Here is an 11,886-nt window from a genome sequence, read left to right as displayed (position 1 = left end):
TATGGCCCTCACCTCTTTAATATGCAAGACAATAGAGTGAATGTTAACGGATTAGTAAAGAATTTGGAAAAGTGGGTTTTTGTACTGCACCAGAGCGGTTTGAGGTGGGGTCACTCAGCTATGGGTGCAAGTAGAAGTCTTCTTAGATACTGAAAAAGCAAATGACCGGCTGTGGAAGGAGGGCTTGCTAACAACATGTCATGATGCTGGAGGAGAAAGAATGCTACATGGGATCCAGAATTTCTTATGTAACCGGGCAACACAAATGAGAGCTGGCAGTGAACTGTGTGAGGAGCTGGAGGTGGAAAATGGTACTGCTCAAGGAAGTGCCATTAGTCCTTCTCTGTTCAACGTTCTGCTGAATGACATGTTGAATCGGCTGGGAAAAGAGTTTGGTGTCTCTCTGCTTGCAGATGATGGTGCCGTCTGGAAACAGGGAAGAAACCTTCCGTTTATTCTCTCTCAGATTCAGAGCATCCGAGCTTTGGAGGATGTGGTTACACGGGCTAATGATTCAGGCTTTAAAATATCTGTTGATAAAACTAAGTATGTGATATTTGGACATAAAAGGAAAGTAGCAACTAAATATCTGCAAGTATCAGGAAAGTACCTTGAGAGTCAAGCAGTTAAATTTTTGGAATGTGGTTGGATGAGAGAATGACTCGGAAAATATCTGCATAAGGTGTGAAAAGATCATTAATGTGTTTAACGATAAAAAGTTTACTTTTCAATAAAGTACTGTTACATTACTCACGCAGTACTAACCTGTGTAAGAGAGCATAGAGGCCTGAGACTGACAGTGCTTGTGTCTGGCCTGTTTATTCTGAAGAAGACTTGTAAGTAACAAACAGCAGATGGCAGCATAGAGCATCGTTGCATCTAGCCTCCCAAACCCGAAGAAGAAGCTGTGTCCCACCTGTGGCCTGTGCCTTCACTTTCCCCTGTGTGTGTACACATGTCGCCAGAGTCTTGCTCTGTTCCTTATCAGGTTAGCCCTCCTTGTGCTTCCATCTAACTTACTGCACTTTTCTGCTCAACTTGAGAACTCAAAGCACTTTATACAACATGCCTCATTCACCCATTCATAAAATCCTTTTTTTCAATGCTTTTTCTACCTAAGTGCTTTCTCGGTTAATCTCACTCTCTTATGAACACTTCAGAGAGTAACTTGAAGTTCACTCTGTTGCCTAAAGATACTCTGGCAGACTGGAGCAGCCAAGGATTGAAACAGGGATCAAAATCATGTAAATCTAGTTGAAATTTAGTGACATAAAATAATATACCACTCATATAAAAAGTCCAAGTATTGTTGCAAAATTAGTAACAGGGTTTACAATTTTTAAAAAAGAGTACTGTTAATTTTTTCAAATCAAATGGGTTGTTTTACATGTAACTTTTGTGTACATTTCTTATACATTACTGATTTTATACTGATTATACTGATTTTCTAACACTGGAAAATAACAACATGTTAGAAATATTCCAGTGTTAGAAGATCAGCACTGCTCAGTGTTAGCCATTGTTAATCTTCAAAACTGACTAGGTTACTTTTAAACATATAACACTGTCAAAAGTGTTAATTTAACACTCAACAGTGTTGTATTTAACACTCAGAGGAGTGGCCCCATATAGACACGCTGTAGTGTTAATTTAACACTGGAGATCTTGCTGTGTAGAGAGGTTTTGGAAGTAGACTGTTACTCTGACACTAGCAGACACACGACTGGGAGCCTTCACAGGAATGGGGCCTCGGTCATAAATCTGCTCTTATGGAATGCACCCTTTATGCAGGTCCCAGGAGGGTCAGAGGTGGTTGCCATAGTGAAGTGGCCAGAAAGCTGGAGAAGAAGAAACCTGAGCTGACATCAGACTTGAGGTCACTCTAAACTGTTTTTGTGTTTATCGCACATAATATAAAGCACTTATTGTCTGGGTGTGGGCTTTCTGTTTGTTTGGGTCTCCTCCGTGAGCAGAGACACGGCAGCCTTTTTTTTTTTAACTTGAACCTTCAACTGCTTAATACATGTAAGAAAATGCACTTTGAGCATATTTGTCTTTCCTCTCTCATAAAATGAACCCAACATTATCCTCAGTTACGTTAACACAAAGGCATCTGCTGTGATGCTCACACCTCTGATGTTTGCTGATTGTTTTTATGCACAGATATAAAAATATGGATATGTACTGAGAATGATCATAATAATAATGATTCTGACTGACTGAGTAAAAACTGAATTGAACCGGGACCTTTTGAATCAGAAATGGAATCAAATTGATTATAGAAACTGAAATCAGTACCCAGCGCTAGTTGTTTAGCTCTGTATGCCAGCTTGATGCTTGAATAGAGCTGATCCGGTGTGTTAGCTCCTCTGTTAGCGTACTTGGTGTGCTGGTGAAGTTTAGGAGACGCTGCTTTTAATTCTTGCGTCAGTAAAGTCACCTGCAATGATGAGCACAGCGTCAGGATAGTGGTTCTGCTGGTTGCTAATGCTACTGCACAGGTGTCTAAGGCCCGAGTTAGCATTAGAGGAACGTAAACAACAGTGATCATCACTACAGTGGACTCCAAGTGTTGTTCAAGAAATGCACTTCATTATCTGAACATCTGCAAGTGGTGCGACACCACATCTATAAAAATAGGTTGTGGCAGTTTGTTGAATTATTCTATTGTGTGTTGGCACACTGCCCCAGTCAATTAGACTCAGAAAAAAGACTCCCAAGAGTTAATTTCAGACATTACAGGCCACATGAAGCAAATTAATTGTGAAAAATAATGACAGTACAATTAGAAAACGGCTGAAAAAGTATGGCTTGTTTAAAAGGGCTATCAAAGAAAGCCTTTTCTCTCCAAGAAGAGCGTGTTCACATGGCTTAGTCACACCTGAACAACCCACCAGCACGTGAACAAGGCAAACGTGGCTCTATTACACAGAAATGTCTATAAACATGCTCATTTACTCCAAATATCGATGCAGTTACTTCCGACCCTCCCGTCTTTGGACAGTCAACAATGAACCAGCTAAAGAACAACAACAGATAGATATAACATGATGTCAGCTAATGTTAGGCTAGAGTGTCCTAAAAACAGTCTCCTGCTGACAGTTTGTTTACATTCTCACATAATATGACAGCTTATCTGCAATTCAACAATTTTACATTTATTTAGGTATTTATTTTATTTATTGTCATTGTCAAAGAACAATGAAATTGCGTTTGGGGCTTCCGTACAACCCGTAAAAAAACAAAAAAAAAAAACAAATACCCCTTAAAACCCAAGTGTAAATATTTAACCCAGTGTGACTTCAGTGCAATGAGACAATCCTTAGCAACAACATGAGAACAAGACAGGTAATGTTCATAGGACATTCAGACAAAGACCTGAGAAACATGACAAAATGCAACAATGCAACCCGTTCAATATTATTGTACTGTGAGATATGATGGTTGTCTATTTAAGAAAGAGGGGGGGGGCAGGGGGGGAAGAGAATAAAGATATAATGCACCAATGCAAACCAGTTCAGTGCTATTAAGAAGTTGGATATGGTTATTGTCCGTGAGAGGGGGGCAGAGAGGGGAGGGGGGCAGAATTCAGGAGCCTCACAGCCTGTGGCTGTTGGCCAGTCTGGATGTTCTGGCCTGTATAGACCTGTACCTGAAATCCCCTTCAAAGAAAGTCGTACTAATGCTCGCTAAGTTTGAGAGCCTGATCCAGAGTAAATACTGACAGCTGAGCCTTCACTCATCACAGATGAATGACGATCCGAGTTTCTGAGGTGACTCAGGGGTAAAAATTTAATTGCAACACATTTAATTTACACCTTTGATTGCTAAACTGATTGTTAAATGTTGATATCATTAAAACATTTTAAAATAAAGTGTGTACAAAATGGTTTTATACATAAACAGTGCTAGAACACACCATCCATAGCAGGGCCGCAGTCTTTGATGCATCTTGGTTGACTAAACTATGCGATCGTGGCTCAAGAGTTGGGAGTTCGCCTTGTAATCGGAAGGTTGCCGGTTCGAGCCCCGGCTTGGACAGTCTCTGTCGTTGTGTCCTTGGGCAAGACACTTCACCCGTTGCCTACTGGTGGTGGTCAGAGGGCCTGGTGGCGCCTCGCCTCTGTCAGTGCGCCCCAGGGCAGCCGTGGCTACAATGTAGCTGCCATCACCAGTGTGTGAATGTGTGAATGACTGAATGTGTAAAGCGCTTTGGGGTCCTTAGGAACTAGTAAAGCGCTATACAAATACAGGCCATTTACCATAAGCTTGTCCTACAGCAGCAACGTTATAAACTAGGAGGAGTAAGAAAACAGAATTCAGTTAACTGCAGTCTGCAATACAAATACCAAGGAATAAAATATCCATTGAGATTATAAAATGTCTTTTACATGGATGTTCTGATGAGAAGCAGCACAGAATCAAACCAAACAAACTGGGTGTGGTTAGTTAAGCTCTGACTGGCTGCACTTTCATGAACTTAGATTTAAATAATAACTGGACTTTGATTTTCAAACACCTGCAATGCTCATTTTAAGATTTGGAAGTCAGTTAGAAGGCTACAAAATCCATCTGCTTCCAGTCTTCCTCACAAGTTGAAATATGGTAACACTTTTATTGTTGATATAAAGGATATGTCAACTCTACTTAATGTCTAAGGAGCTTGGTAAGAAAAGTTTCTGGACTACTTTAAGTTTCCTTAAAGAAGCTGTTTCAGCTCTAGGATCAACTGTTGGAGAGTCCCAGATTAAAGCCCTGTGGGAGTGTCCCCTCAAGAGGGTCATGGACCCCCTGTTGATCCTCTACCTAATCACATGAGCCTAGGTGTGAAAACAGGTGTGGGTCCCAATCAGCAAAGCATTTGGGTGAGCTCACTGTGAGACCTAGCCCCACCCCCACCCACCCACTTGGTCATTTGTTGCTGAGAACAAATGACCAAGCATGTGAGTGGGCGCTAAGGCGTCTGGGAAGTGTCTCAAAACATGGATTATAGACAGTTGGTGTCGTAGGCTCTGTTCAAAGATGGTCGCTCACAGTGGACATAGATGCTTCTTTCACTCCTCTGTCCTCTCTGTCCAAAATGTGAACATTGGCATCCTCAAAGAGTGACCTTTGACCTTTAGATGCAGATGAACAGCTGAGTCTTGTCCCGTGGAGGTGGCTCTTCCATGTTGTGCGTTTATGAAGTGGCTGTTTGGTCTGAGCATTCCTCTACACTGTGCAGCAAACACCACATTGTTAAGTTTGTGTTCAGGAGTTTTGTCTTTGTGATGAACCAGTTTGTGTGTGAGTGTGTTGCTGGGATGTTGTTCTGTTTGTCCTTCTGATTCTCTGTAACACTTGAAAATAAACATTTTTGCTTGGCTGTTTATTGACCTAACAAGGTGTTTGGATCAATGTTATATTATCAGTATTATACAAAAGCTTGGCTTTAGTACAGATCAGATTAGTTGGATTAAAAGCTACTTAACTAACCACACCCAGTTTGTTTGGTTTGATTCTGTGCTGCTTCTCATCAGAACATCCATGTAAAAGACATTTTATAATCTCAATGGATATTTTATTCCTGGTTAAATAAAGATTAAAATAATTGAAATAACAAAAATAAAAATCTACTCAAAGTGATCTAATGTCATGGTCTGAGTGAGCAGACGGGCATTTCCATCAGTGCCGGAGCACCCTTGGCTCCGCCCGTGGGCAGGACTTCCTCAGCTTCACGCATCTGGAGCTAACTGGGACCATCAGGCCAAAGGGGATTTAAGCTCTGCGCTGCCATCTCCTCTCTGCCAGTTCGTCAGCTACCTGATGGTGGTAACCGGCTCTCACGGTCATGCTGCTATTCTCAAGTAGATTGACTCACGCTGTTTCTTGTGCTTCAGGACCTTTTCTCCAGTGTCGACTGCTGCTCACCACTTGGATCTCGGCTCCTTTCCACCTCACTGGGAAATATTTCCAAACCTGACCTGCCTGTCCTCCTGCTCACTCACCACTTTGGATCCAACAAACCCCAGGTCAGCCGTTTCACCTTTTTCAAATTCCGAGGAAGTGCCTCACCTCCCCCTCATTACCACACCTCCACCTCCTGCAAGTAAGCTGGAAAAACTGTTATACTTACCCTCTCTGGTTATCCACTTTAACCCAGCTCTAACCCTGCTCTCCCCATGTGATTTAACCAGTCAAGGACAAACGTACAGAAAATGCTGCATCAAGCCTTGTAATCATAGCTTTCCTAGTTTTGTTAAGCCTGGATTGACAGCTTGGTGTGATGGTTAGTGCTGTTGCCTCACAGCAAGAAGGGTCTGGGTTCAAATCCACAACCTGGCTGGTTTGCAGTGTGTAATTGTGTGGATGCCCTCAAAGGCATCCACACTATTGAGTTCCTGTTTCTCTTTATTATTCTTCATCTGCAAGTTGCTTCCGTACGTTTTTCGGCGCTTAACTACTCCCTCAGTTTTTGTGCTATTTTCACCATTCAAATCTTAAGAAATTCTGCTCTTTCCTGCTATGACTTTGGTGCTCATAACTTCTATGCTTTTTGAGATATTGAATTTTTTTATGCAATATTTTTTGCCCATTTCTTCCACATTATCATTCTGGTCACTGGTTTTCCTTGCCCGGTTGAGCTGTGTTTTAGCTCAGTGAGATGAGCAGCCGTTCTCAGACTGGGAGGCCTGGGTTGAAATCCCGCTTATGGCAACATTTCTTTCAGTTAACAGTTAAACTTTTTTAACTCTTTTCAGCAAAATTTTCAGTTTTTTCTGCTGTTTTCAGAAAAAAAACTCTTTTCAGCAGAAATTCTGCTTATTCACCTCATTTCTGCAAAAATTTTCAGCCTTTTCACCTCTTATCAGCACACTTCTCAGCTGTTTTTAGAAAAACTCTTTTCTGCAGAATTTTCAGCCTGATTCACCTCATTTCTGTAGAATATTGAGCCATTTCACCTCTCATCAGCACACTTCTCAGCAGCTGTTGTGGATAGGCGTAGCTTTGGGTCACGTGTTGTCGGTAATAGTGATTGTTATATCACCTGTTCACGGCCCGAGGGGAATTTTTGTGAATGAGTGGGTGATGGGGGAAGTCGACTTTTGCTGACCGCTCAAGCTTAGGTTGTGTTTGATCACTGTTTTTCTACGGATTTTAAGGATTTGATAACAAATAAAGGAGTTTTAACCTGGAACTTTGACTTACGTTTTAAACAGCGGGCGCGTCAACATTATTCCCCTATTCAGCTGCTCGGCAACTCAAAGGCTTGACAGTCGCCAATAGCAGCTTCTGCTCATTTGAGCAGAATTGTCATTCTCTCCACTTCTTTGTAAGAATGAGTTTGGCTCAGTGGAGGGCCAGGTTTGAATCTTGTACAGGGCAACATTTTTTTCACCTGTTTTCAGCAGAAATGTAAGTTTCTTCACCGCCATACAACTTTTTGCAAGTTTTCAACTTTTTCAGCTTTTTCAGCTTTTTCAGCAGACAGCTTCAGCTTTAAAGCGTCTGAAGGAAACGGTTTCCAGGGCCTACTCCGTGGATCGGCTTCCTCCTATCAGCAGAGAATGTCCCTTAGTCTGTAACACAGTCAAATATATTCTCAAGTAATATTCAAGCATGCCATTCAGCGTGTTAGTACGAGCTCGGGAGCAGCTTGGGAGAACAAGAAAACAGAGACTGCTTCAGGTTGTCTTCCCAAATTGACTCAACTTTATTCACAAGTAAAATTCATGAGACAGCAGATTATCAGTTTAAACCAGTACAGACCAAGATAAGGCAGCGTCTTCCTGCCCTTGGGTGAAGAAGCATCCTTTGTGTAGTTTATCAGTTCAGCTACAATTGTGATTATCTCAGCGACATATTTTCAAGGCACAAAACAAAGAGTTCTTACATTAGTGAAATCTGAAACAAACCATTTGGCCTTCAACAGGCGTCTAAAAGATTAAGAAACTAATGTAGCTGAGGGAGTGATCTCTGTGGTATTTCAACCTTGTACCAGCCTGTGATTCTCACACATCAATTCTTGGGTCAAAGAGAAAAATAACTGAAACAAAGGGGCCTTATTGAATGACAGAGTTTTCCTGTATAATGTCACTATAAAACAATATCCAGTAAATGCTACCATGGTACTAAAATACCTAACAGCGTCCACACTGCATTTTCGCAGGAAATGCAATTTTTTTTCTAGTTAGAGTTAAGTTGGTCAATCTAAATTACCCATGAATATAAGTGCAAATGGTTGTTTGTCTCTTTGAAATCATCAACCCCCATATTGGTTCATTAAGGAAGACCAGCAGTAATTGCCTTGATTAACAAAGTAGTTGTTCGAACAACAAGATTTCATTGTGTTTTCCTAAAGTTGTTAACTTGTGTAGAATGAATTAAAACAAATTTCACTCTGCATATTTAAATAAATCACTTCAAGTCAATGTATGTATACTACGTTGAGCCAACGTGATCTGATTACATCAAACCACCAAATGTGTTGGTTTTACATGGTCAGAAATCAGTTACTGTACTTGGTTAAAACACGTGGAAAAAGGTGCCATGATTAAATTGTGTTTATCCAACAACGGATGTAAATCGAAATGTGGTTTTCATTAAACTTTACCATCATTACAATCATTAGTTCTCAAATCAAATTAGTAGTTTGAACTCAGCTAATCTCATGTTAAGTGGTCATAACTGGCTATTTAAGATTCAGTAAGGAAGGAGCCGTTTATTTAACATTTTGCCAAGAAACAAGTTTGAAGTGGTTTGAGTTCAAACATGGGCTCATTTATGTGTCTGCTTCTTCTGGCTGTCTCCCCAAAAGCTGTCAGAAAGAAGCTTTATGCCAAGAGTAAAGGTAAGTGAAGGAAACGGTTTCCAGGGCCTAATCCATGGATCGACTTCCTTCGAGGCGTGGACGTCTATCAGCAGAGAATGTCCCTTAGTCTGTAACACAGTCAAATATATTCTCAAGTAATATTCAAGCATGCCATTCAGCGTGTTAGTACGAGCAGCTCGGGAGCAGCTTGGGAGAACAAGAAAACAGAGACTGCTTCAGGTTGTCTTCCCAAATTGACTCAACTTTATTCTCAAGTACAACAGTTTATATAGAGGGTAAAATTCATGAGACAGCAGATTATCAGTTTAAACCAGTACAGACCAAGATAAGGGAGCGTCTTCCTGCCCTTGGGTGAAGAAGCATCCTTTGTGTAGTTTATTAGTTCAGCTACAATTGTGATTATCTCAGCGACATATTTTCAAGGCACAAAACGAAGAGTTCTTACATTAGTGAAATCTGAAACAAACCATCTGGCCTTCAACAGGCGTCTAAAAGATTAAGAAACTAATGTAGCTGAGGGAGTGATCTCTGTGGTATTTCAACCTTGTACCAGCCTGTGATTCTCACACATCAATTCTTGGGTCAAAGAGAAAAATAACTAAAACAAAGGGGCCTTATTGAATGACAGAGTTTTCCTGCATAATGTCACTATAAAACAATATCCAGTAAATGCTACCATGGTACTAAAATACCTAACAGTAAGTGTGGTGTCTTTTTGGGAAAACGTATTACAACACACAAAGTGAGTTAAATAGTGGCTGTGCTTGTGATGCTAACACACTCTTATAACTGTTGGAAGACGTTAACTTAGAGATCAAAACTGTGTTTTTAAGGTCACACATGAGGGATTTGTTGCTTTTACAGCAGTAACTCGGTAAACTTTATAAAAGATGAGGTCGGTGGTCTTTAGCTGAGACTTCAGCCTCCTCTGATAGGACTGAGGCACAGAAGCTGCTGCTTTTTGTTTTCTTTTTCTCATTCAGAGTTTTAAAGAGAATACTGAGAAGTAAAAGCTGCACAACTGATCTACAGAAACACTTGAATCTCCAATCAGTCATATTATGGTACACAGCACAGATGCTGCTTCTAGGGTTAGGGCGAGGCAACGGGAATCACATTTTTATGAGTCGTTTGTATTTAGGTTGTTTCTGATAGTATCACTTCTATATATTGCATGTGTAAAAGAAAGCAACACCTTATCTTATAGTGAAGAACCATCATTAAACACTGGAATTCAAAGTTAAATCGAATAAATATTCTATAAATATTATTTTAAGAATTACTGTCATGTAGATGAAAAAAAGAGACAGCTCCATTCATTCATATCAGCACAGAGAGAGAGAGGTGCACTGTGCTGCATTAAAATTCAAACTGAGGGCAGATTTTTCAGCTCTGACACGGTTTGCTCTTCAGTTGAGTTGAGTTTTCTATTTTTAAAAGAAAACGTTATTTGCTGCACAAAGTGACTTCGTCCTTATTCATCCATCCACAGCTCTGACGTATAGAATATATTTATACTGCCAAAATAAAAGCTAGAAAAATACATCCAGTAATTACAAACAATATGATTCTTAACAAGTTTTTTAACATGTTTTTTCCTTTACGTTACCTTTTTTTTTTATTTCCTCAGAAATAAACCTGAACCTGTATCTGTGAGTGTTGTGACTGTCCTGCTAATCGGACCTTTTGTGTGTAGATCTTTCCTAAATCCTGGTTACGGACTACGAGAGGAGCTGGAGTTGTACAGAAAGTATGGAGCACCTCTTACCGACCCCTGTTCCCCCATGGACCTTGGAGACCCGGACCCCTTTCCCCTGCACATTGCATATATCCACTTGGTGTTTGTTGTTCACTGTAAATAAACGCACTGTCTTTCGCCTAAGCAAAGTCCCTTTAACAAACCTTATGAACAGTGTTCTTCATTTTCTTTCAATTTCACAATTATGCACCACTTTGTGTTGCATTGTGTTTGTATCACATAAAATCCTGTTGAAATACATATAATTTATGGTCTGATAGTTATGCTAATGTTGCTGTCACTACAATTATTACAGAGATTCAAAGAGTGAAGAACTCACATATGGCACGCACAGTCCTCAGCTGGTACAGGACTGCACTCAAAGGACTTATGATGCTTGAAGACAGAATAATAATAATACACAGAATAAAAATAAATATCAAACATAAAGAAAGAAAATCTTGGCTGCTTGTAAGTTATTTCATTCATACTATTTGTGCATTCTTCTTCATAGCATGCAGGTAAACGCACACAGGACTGATTATTCAGTGACTTTGTCCTCAAACTGTGGAACCCGGTTTTATTCTAATCCAGTATTAATGTTCTCAAGGATATAATTTCTGGTTTTGTTGTTTTTCAATAACACATTTCGATGATACACTGAATGTTCTGTTAGAAATAAAAATATTCTTTTAGTTTTGATATAGTGTTTTTAACACAGTCATTACTCAAAATTACAAAAAAATGCTAAAAATACTAATTAGTAAATAATTTTTTTTATAATTAAGTGTTAAATAACCACAATGATTTTTTTTATATAATGAATGAAACTCCAGAAAATAAAAACTCGAAATAAATCAGCAAGTTATAAAAACTGAAACGGAAAATCGAACTGATTTGTTAACATGTGTGTGACTTTAATGATCCTTTGATGTCGCCTGTTTTCATGAATTGAATGAATGGCGGTGTTTTATTCCACGCTACAGGAGGCGAACATGACTGGATGTCCTGTCCGAGAAACTAAACAGTTCTTATGGCCGCCAACCGGATCCTTCCGGGTCACTGTCCTTAGTGAGGACCCTTCAGACCGGGAAAGGTCTGAAACACTAACAGACTTAAACATTTAAGGGGATCTGTAGTGATACACTGTTACAAAAGTCCTCTAATTGTCGCACACTGGGGAATGCGAACATTTCTGCAGCGTGAGAAGAGAAATCACAGCTCGCACCTGATTATCTGCAGCGCATCTTGACCTGAGTTCATTTTTGAGCCAGCAAAGGACGAACATGTCCGCTACACTGATGCAAAATGGCTCACTGCTGCTCCTGCTTGGAAT

This window comes from Maylandia zebra, linkage group LG3 (genome assembly GCF_041146795.1).
Source record: "Maylandia zebra isolate NMK-2024a linkage group LG3, Mzebra_GT3a, whole genome shotgun sequence".
NCBI classification, from domain to species: domain Eukaryota; kingdom Metazoa; phylum Chordata; class Actinopteri; order Cichliformes; family Cichlidae; genus Maylandia; species Maylandia zebra.
This window is presented reverse-complemented; position numbering follows the sequence as displayed.